Here is a 10,246-nt window from a genome sequence, read left to right on the forward strand (position 1 = left end):
TTGCCACTGTGTGGCAAAATATATTCCTCTTGCCTCAGTGTTTTTGTTTTGTTTTGTTGCATTTTGATCTGTTTATTTGTTTGTTTTTTACCATCTCATATCGCATTGATTTGTGCACTAAAATGTTGCAGGGGTTTGACTTGTCATATCTGAACAAGCCTTTATGAGTCATTTTGGACAGGCAATTAGAACTCACAGTACTTTGGTATTCTGAAAATGAAATTGATTTTTACGAGTTTAATTGATTTTGCATTTTCTACTTTCTATGATCTGTTTTTGTATTAGAAAAGAAATTAGAGGTCAAGGGAAACTTTCTGGTTTTTTTTTTGTGTTGTTGGACTATGTAATTCGTTAAGATCACTTGCTTTTCAATGTTTCACAGGTTAACTTTTGCGCACTTGCCTTTGTCAGGGTTATGTCCTGATGTCGACAAGAACTTTACTCATGAATGCTTCAAAGTCGATCCTTGAACTTTAAAGATTGTCTTCCCCATATGTAGGCTGAAATTTTGAAGTTGCTTTTTGATCAGTCATGAATAAGAGAAAAGTGATAAATTTCAAAGCTTCTTTAAGAAAAAATAGGTATAAGTGAGTTTTAATTGTGAAATTATAGTGATCTTTAAGTAAAATGGAATAAGATCCATTTATTATCCTCTGCCAAGAAGTGGTGCCTGAATTGTTATGGTTTTGAGTAGTCCATCCCTCCGTGTGTGTGATAGCTTGAAATCTGTTAAAATAATCATAAATGTGAAAAAAAATGTGTTAAGCCTATGTATGACTGAATCTATCAAATTGCATTATGGAATCGAAATAAAGGTCACAGTCAAATTTGTCTAGTTTTTATTTGTAATAGATTCATACAATGTCTGTTTGTTTTTCATTGTTTCCTTACATTTTCAGCCTGATGCTAGTTTTGATCACCACTTGAAGAGGGAAAGCAGGAGAAGATGCAGCTCTTGATGCAGCTTGCTTGCTTGAAGATCAGAAGATGCAGCTTGCTTGACAGAGGACGTCAGAAGGATAACATACATGTGTACCAATATTACTTCATTGTTGACCACTTGGTACTACCCTGCCCTGGTGATATCATTCAGAGTGCCTTCGACACATTGTTCAAAGCACATTAAATATGTGTTTTGTCTACGGTATGCAAAACCTCTCATCAACCTTTGGACATTTGGAATTACCCCGAGTTCGTGAACCGAGATCTAAACTTTCAAATAGATAATGAAGTGATGCATTCTTTAGGAGTTCCCACTGAAACTGCTTTTTTTTTCACTGTTTGCCATACGAACATGGACTGAGTGATGGACAAACGATAAATTGCGCCCAGGGGGCCTGTGTACGGACATAATTTGATTCGTTCAATGGTTTTAGAAGACACTTGAAGAATCATCATTGTGACAATGAAACTGTGAAGATACTCCAAGTCCAGTTCTATGGAGGAACCGAGATAGAGACTGATGATACAAGTTGTATACAGTTGATGAAGCAGTACTCCATTAGTCGATGACAGTTTTTGATGAGGAGGTGATTACCTTTAGTCCAGAGGACATTGAACAACGACCTTGTAATTTTTACATGTCCTAGCTTACATGTGTCAGTATGGAGTAATGCATTACCATGGTAACATCAAATTTTCATAAAGATCACAAATACAGAATGTGGATCAAGCTACTCAGTTTTAAATCAATTCTGTTGAAATTCGATTGTCCAGAAATCTGTTGCCATGGCAATTGCAGTTTTTAAACAAATCATACAAAATTGTGTGGATCACGCTGCTCTCTTAGTTTCTTTTTTTTAGCATTTAAATTTGAATTTGATACATATGGTCACTATGATAATATGTTATCGTGCAAGACACTTTTTGTGGGGGTCATAAATCCGTTTCCATGGCAACAGCATCTTCATACAAATCATCCACAAGTACGATGTGGATTCAGCTAACTTCCTCAGATTTTGAGCATTTGACTTTAAATTTGGCACATGTGACCACTGTATTATGTACCTGTGCAAATTTTATTTTTCGTCATTGTCAAATAGGATGTTGTCAAGTTAATGGTATTTTGTAATGAGAATCGTATAAACTACAAGTGGATTGAGCTTACTCTCTCAATTTTTAGAAATAACCTTGAGATATGACACCTATATATTGTGACAAGATAAATTCTAGATGTGCAAAACACTTTTCTCGTCAATGTTAAACAATGCGTTGCCATGCTAACTTATTTTTTTTTTAATACAAAGCAATCGAAGATATTGTGAATGACTCATAACTCCCTCATGTTTTAGGCATTTGACTTGGAATTTGGCACGTGACCACTGTAGTGCGCTAATGTGCAAATGTCATCTTTTGTATCGGTCAAAGAAAGTGTTATCATGGCAGTGACATTTTCAAATTAAAAACTTACACAACAGTTGATTATGCAATCTCCCTCAGTTTCTGAGCATCTGGCCTGAAATATTGAACAGAGTGCTAATGTAATGGCAACCATCTTTTAAAATGAAAATCAAACAAAAAATACTGTGAATTGGGTGAGCTCCCTCAGTTTTGTAGCATTTGACTTGAGGTTTCGCTCATGTAACCAGTGTAATCTTAAAATGAGTCGCACACTGATCTTACTGTTGAGTAATCTTGCTATGGTAACAACTTTTGTTACATTGTACTTTTTTTTTCAACAAAAGGCATACAAGAATATCATGAATTGAGCTAACTCTCTAAGTTTTAGGTGGGGGTATCAATTACATCCAGTTCGAGTTGAAAATATTGGCCCAAGAAGGCCTTATGTGTGTCATTTGAATATTTAAATGATCCGAATTTCACATGCTTGTATCATCACTTGCAATAGCATTGATCAAAAGAAAGAGTATAATTTTTTTTATGTTAACATTTTACAACCAGACTGGATGATCTATGTTGAATATTTGAATTATATAGCTGAGTAGGCAATTCAATTTGAACATTTGAATGATAGAGCCAAGAAGATATAATACTAGTATCAATTTCATTTGAAAATTCAACTTGATAGTGCCAAGAAGGCCAAAGGTATTCAGAGTGAGTATTTAAATTTGATATTTTAGCCTACAATAGCCATAATGTATCTCATTTGCATAGATAATCAAAGAACCAACTGACAGGGTCAAAGGTATTCCATTTTGATACTTATATTGTAGAGATGAGGCTTTCATTACATGTAATAGAATTATTGTGTTTTGTTGTGACAGACAGAATTTATTAAATATTTTGATCAACCTAGTAGCACGTGACTGTCTTTCACCTACTTACATTACTGTGTTATTTTGTGCGATTGAATGTGGAGAGTGTGAAATGATGTCGAGGTATCGACACTTAAAATTGTTGATAAGTTGGCATCACTTGGAATTTATTTCTCACTCTGAAGCGTTGAATCAACACTTCTGTGGTGTCAAATAAACACCAAATAATGCAAACTTATAACACTTTGAAGTGTTAGAATAACACCATGACAGGTGTTGGGGTATAGATTCTAACAACAAACAGTGTTGAAGTTACACCGTCATTGGTGTTAAATGGTGTCAAAAGAACACCAAAGTGGTGTCAAATTATCAATAATCTAAGCAACACCAAAGCTGGTGTTGGTATATTTTAACACCACGGGTGTTGAACTTACACCATAACTGGTGTTGGGATGTCAAATGAACACCATTATGGTGTCAACTTCGTAACACTCTCTTAAGTGTTGAAAAAACACCGAGGCTGGTGTTGGTATATTTTTACACCCTTTAACACCCATGGGTGTTGGATATTTTAACACCAGAGACGGTGTTACTTCAACACCAGATGGTGTGGTCCTTTATTGAAGTTCGGCCGGTGTTAGATTCAACACCAGTGGTGTTAAATCTAACACCACTGTTTTTGCAGTGTATACACCCATCAGGCCCTACAAACAGACAGGTTAAGAGACCAGTATCAAATAAGGCGTGTAGAATGGTGTGCATTTATCTTGTGTGAGTTTCATTTTACTTGAAGTGACTGAAGCGGAGAGATGATTTCGCGCGGTAACGATCATTATGTCACAAAAATGATCATTAGCAAATAGTCGGCCGATCATATTCAAGAAGTGCCTTGGAGTTACCCGTATACGCTGTAACGTCTGTAAAAAATGTGTGATTTGAGGAATGTAGGGATTTTTTTAATTTTGTGAATTTAGATTGAAGAAAAATGAAAATTGAAGCTGGAAAAAAGATCACCAGTAGTATTCGAAATTTTTCAATCTTTCACATCCTTTATTATACAAGTATAATGACAAACATAATTATAGGTGTGTAGGCAAGCATCATTTATATGCACATATACATATTAAAACAACAAAAATGTTGAAGATAAATACAATTTCAATTAAAAATATGTCGTGATAGCAATTCATAGTGAATTAGCAATTAGTAGAGACATAACTGATACAAAGAATTGCAATCTTGAGACGAAACTATAGTATAGTTTTACTGCCATTCGTAATATGAAAACTTGCATTGTTATCCTCTGCCTTGCAATATACATAATTTTGCACTTGATTTAAGATTGCGGTGTCCTGTCGGAAACGAATGTAAGGGGGAAAACACATCTCAATGATGTGATAATGTACTTTCCTTTTTTTCTACATGATGAAGATTCAATGTATTCACGTAAAGCCTTGTAGATGGCATACCATGTTATACAAAAATCATAAGCGATCGCAGAAATTTACAAATACCATAGTGAAATGTGCTTAAGAGGTAACTCAGTCTGCACTGTAGCACATGCCTTTCAATGGAATTGCTCGGGTTCGGGCACTTGATCGTATAATATGTGACAGCAACAACAAGGCCCCTTGGTAAGGCAGAGTGGGTGCTAAAGAAGAATCACAATGAAAATTATTTTCATACTAATTTCAGTGATATAATTATCAACATCAATATTATCAAATAATGATATATGACTTCTTTGATTAGTAGCATCACTATATATTCATGGTTTTACTCTTGGCTAAAATTACGCCAAGGAACATGATGAACGTGAAACTTGAATTATGCACATTTGCCAAAGAGATCACAAATTACCCTCTATCAAACTGTCACATAGCCTAGAAATGCCATTTTGGGTCAACTCTCCTGACTTGGAATTATAGGTGTTTTCTCACAGAATTACCTTTTTTTATTCCCAGATAAGAAGTTTGAAAGCAAATCACTGCCAGTCAGCACACGGTGTCAAAGAGGCACATTGTATCCATGTACTTGAATGAATGAATAGATGAATTTCATGGACTACTGCAAGAAGTTTCCCATGAATGTGCAGTTATGCAGTGTTCTTTATGTACTCCATGCACCACCACCGCCTCATGTCCTCGAAACTTGTGTAAACAAAGGGCCAGGTTAAAAAAAAAAAACAATTGTGGCCTTTTCCGATATCATGTTGCTGTATAATGCGTTTGATATCATGCACCATTCATAACAGTGAACAATGAACTGCATGCAATTTTGAAGACAGTGAATCTTTATGAATACTTGCTCTTGATCTTGAATCAATCATTGATTCATAATTATACTAAATCAATCTTGGCCTATCTCATTTTAAACACTCCCTTTTCTTTGAAGGAAGCATCTTCTCTTCCATGTTTACTTCGTTCTCAAAAACTTGTATGTGAAAGGTATGTTCAACGTTTGGTCTCCAAGATTTTATCGAGGGATCCGCACAGCCACAAACAATATCATTCGTCAGATCAAATTGATATACATGTACATTAAGAGATTCATTCATTCATCAGCTTTCATTGCTGCATTACCGGAAAGAAGCAGAGAAAAATGTTTGATGTTATGTTCTGTTAACATAATTATGAGACTCAAAGTGATAACTGCTCTCGGGCTTTCTCTATCTCTTCTGATGTATAGCAGAACGACACAGGTGATGTTTTCCCGCCCTCTACGGCCGTATTGTCATCAACTATGTTAGTCTTTTTTGGTGTAGTTTCATTGGTTCGTTGTTCTCTACACGTTAGAGCTTCATCTTGTGCTCCTTCCACTGAGTAACTTATCATTGGAGTAGTCTCAATGGTTATTGGATCACTTTCGCACATATCAAGTTCAACTATTCTTCCTTCATTTACTGACCCATTTCTCATTAATATATTCTCACTGGCGATTCGTTGCTCTCTCTGAGAAAATGACTCACTGTCGGGGCCAGTAGATTTTCGACCGACTGCTGCGTTGGTTTTTGATCGCAAATTACGCTTAGAACTCCGGCATTTGTGTTTCATTGCACATATCATCACACATACTAATATCATCATCGTTAAAATTATCAACGTCACTGGAACAATTATTTTCAGGTTACTTTTACCAGGAAACTTTGGTTTGCTTGTATCTAGTGATGTGAAGCTGTTGATTTCATCAGATGATAATTTTGTGGTCTTTGGTGAGACAGTGGTAAAGTTAAAATTAGAATTCGGGCAAAATCCCTGAACTCCATTTAATGGTTCCTTGGCGAGAAAAGGCGGCTCATAACAGATGGGACTATCAACGTATGCTCTGTGATCTCCCTGCGAGTTTAGCGTAGAGTACCATAGACGAAGGGTCTCTAGTTGACAGTTACAGTTCCAAGGATTGCCTTCGAGTAAGAATACTTGAAGGCGATCTAGTGTGTCCTCCGTTAGATTCTCAAGTCTCATCAATCTGTTATTCCGCATGTCCAGAGTCGTGATTCGCGGGAGAAGGAGAACTGTTCCAGTAGAAATTAACTGGTTGTCAGAAAGAATGATCGTTTGAAGTCGAATCAAAGGCGTAAAAATGTCACTTGGTAATGTCTTCAGTTTGTTAGACCCGAGGTCGAGAACTACTAGATGTCTCAAATTATCGAAGATGCCAGGATTAAGTCTTGACAAGCTATTGCTGTACAGAGCAATGAACTTCAATCTGGTCACTAACTGAAATGTGCTTGTTTCAATGTCGTTGATGTTATTGTTGCTCAAGTATACGTCTCGAAGATCACCGGAGCCATTCAGAGCAAGACGGTCAAATATCTCGATATTGTTATTTTGAAGGTTAATCTCTCTCAGCTTCGGCGCACCAGTGAAGGTGTTGGCTTCCACCTGTATGATAAAGGAATATAAACATCGATCATTATAGTGTTCAAAGATTTATGTCACACATGGGGTGTGAAAATGATTTCTTTCCTACTGAGATTTTAATCTGGCACAAAAACAATATAATCACTTTAAAATAGTTCGGGAGTTACGATACGTTTTAACGCGTCCTTCAAAATATATTGACCTGTGATAATAATAGAATAATTATAATAATAATAATAATAATAATAATAATAATAACAATAAGGTATTATTTACCCTAGGGTAGCCTCTTTAGTGTTGCCACTGCTCTACCAGAGGGCCCTGCCATTATCATCACCCTGGCGTTGTCACGTACCCATTCATACACCTGGGTCGAGAGGGACATTGTGGGTAAAACATCTTGTCCAAGGACGTAAGCACTGGACGGGAATCGAACTCGGGTCCTCCGATCGGGAGTCGAGAGTCTTATCCACTATGCCAAAACGCCCCCACCTGTACACTTTCCTCTATAGAAATCATCCCAACCATTTTATGACTGCTTTTCAGGACCACATTGCTCATTTGCCATTGCACATTCCTGTGTTTTTCACTCTTTGTGTAGATTGGGTAAGAGTGCAGTTACTACTCTGGCATTTACATACCACGTCTTAGCATAACCTATTTTTTCCACTCCTCGTTTATCATTCAGTTCTAGGCAATTTGTAACTGCGTGCATTCATTTCATACAAGTACTAATATCTAATTCTTTAACCGCCTAACATAGAGCAACTGTTACTTCCAAAAATAAACTCACTGTTTCTCAAGTCGATTTTATCAGAAATCATAACTATGTAGGGCCTAAACAGAAATAAACAAAATGATGATCAATGCAAAATGTCACTCGTGTCAAATTACTGTAGTATCGCAATATTCTAGCAGTTCCTATCACTTTTCAAAGAACTGGATGTTGCTTCAATAAATCTTTTTTTTTTAAAACTTCGAAAGCACAACATTTCATCAAAAGATGCCATCATTATTTATTGTTTTATTCGATATTACTCTTTTAATCAAAGCCAATTTGAAGATATGGAGATAATGACTCCTTTTGTGAAAAGTATTTGTTTCAAGTGAGATTTAGTAGAAATTTATGGCGAAGAGTGTGCTCTGATATTTTGTACTGCTTGCAGAAAATGAATTTTGTCACAGGCATTCAGGACAAGAAGTCATATTCATGGGACACATTTTTGTGGATTAATCACCTGTCGTTTTGTATGTCGTTTTTAATTTAAAGAAACACTGGTTTTTAACCATGTCTTACCTGTCCGATTTTATTGTTGGACAAGATGAGAACCTCGAGATCATAAAAGCCCTGTAAGGTTCTAGGTTCGATCCTCTCAATCTGGTTGTGATTCAAGAAGAGATAGGTAGCAGCATTACACTCCGTGGGTACCTCACTCAGCTGTCTGTATTCACAGTTTGCTTCTCGCGTGGCCTCTGAATAGGTGCACTTGGCGTCGCATGAAGCACGGGTCGGAGTAGTCACAGTTGGCATACATCGCCCGCTATGCTGGCCTACTAGCAGTAGAGCAACCAGACACGTTTTCATTCGCGTAATATTTTTGCCCATCGCTGTTTTTGGCGTTGATCCGAGCAATACTGGAGAGTAGAAAATCGAGTCTGAGTTTATGTATATGAAACAGATTTCCACATGATTACAGACATGCGTTAAAACTGACGCGGGATCCAGAGGAAATTGAAGATATAGCGGTCACTGAGGCTTGATCCAACAGGTGCCTAATATTTAGCGGGAATTTTCATTATTGAATATGGCGCGATACTCGCGAACGTGATCACGTGTCACATAACGAGCCCCCCCCCCCCCCCAAAAAAAAAAGCAACCAATCAGATTCTACAAATTGAAGCGCAGCAGGGTATCCCCGAACACTGTTTTTACTGTATAGTCTCTCACCTCCCTGGTATTATAATGCACTATGGCGATTTCGAATTCTCATACAACTTGTACAATAGATAAGAAATGAAAAAAAAAAGCAAACCTAAAATTGAATACCCCAGTACATGAATTACCCAGGGGATCCAGTTGTTCATGGCCTTTATCAAAGTTAGAGAGAGGAAGAGGGAGAGGGAGAGAGAACGATCCCGAGAAGTGGAAATGAAAGATTTGAATTGAATGAGAGGTATTTGTAATGTCTTCTATACATATTTATACAAGCAAACAAGAACCCAGTCGCTCCCAGAATGTATTTCATATGGTCGTAGGTTTCATCATTCACAGGTAGCAATTAACGAAATTGCACACCGATAAATTACTACTCTGTATCCGAATTCCACTCCCTATTGCTCTTTCTCTTACGTCACTGTGCACAGATACGCTGGCTGACAGGAAAAAGGTCACATTGTGTGTGCGAGATTTGCTATAGTAATCAGATCGCGCTTATTTTTTCTTGCTTGTGTGTACGGAGGCGGGACGAGAGGGGAGTAAATGGAGATAAAAAAGAATAAATACGCAGATAGAGGAACGCAGAAAAAGAGGCAAAGAGAGGAAGTGCGTGAGTGAGGGGAGAGAGAGAAGGAGAGAGAGAGAGAGAGGAAGAGAAGTGTATGATTATGACTTAACTACGATGACAAACACGATTAACATAATGTATGTATGGTGTGAATGTGTGGACTTTGACTTAATCGACCTCTCACACGTGATGGCGCGAATTACAGCGCTGGGCCCCCTCGACTCAGCATAACTTCCATGATCCATGTCTTTTGAAAGGCCGCGTTTATAAGATTTTGCGTTCCGAGAAGCACTGTTTTGAAACACTGATTCGGAAGTTCGGAATACTGATCTGATCCACGGTTTTGTCGGGAGAGCGTTTATAAGATTTTTTCCCCGAGCGTGTTGGGGCTCTCGCTCAGACTGCCATTGCGCAACTCACTCTGCGCAGTTTGTTCCTCAGCAAGAGGTCAAACAGGGTGCACGCAAGGCATTGTGACGTCATTTAAACAGTGTTTGAGATCACGGTTGCGTACGCGTTTATAAGATTTTTGAAAATCTGTTTCAAAACACTATTTCAAATCACGTCTAGCGTTCGTAAGAACAAACTGGTCAGAAGAAAAATCTTAAAAACGCATCCTTAGTCACATTGATATCACAGAAACATGCAAGTTGTGCTGAGTCGA

Source organism: Diadema antillarum, unplaced genomic scaffold, assembly GCF_040938485.1.
Source record: "Diadema antillarum isolate AM-2024a unplaced genomic scaffold, OU_Dant_1.0 scf00000006, whole genome shotgun sequence".
NCBI lineage: Eukaryota > Metazoa > Echinodermata > Echinoidea > Diadematoida > Diadematidae > Diadema > Diadema antillarum.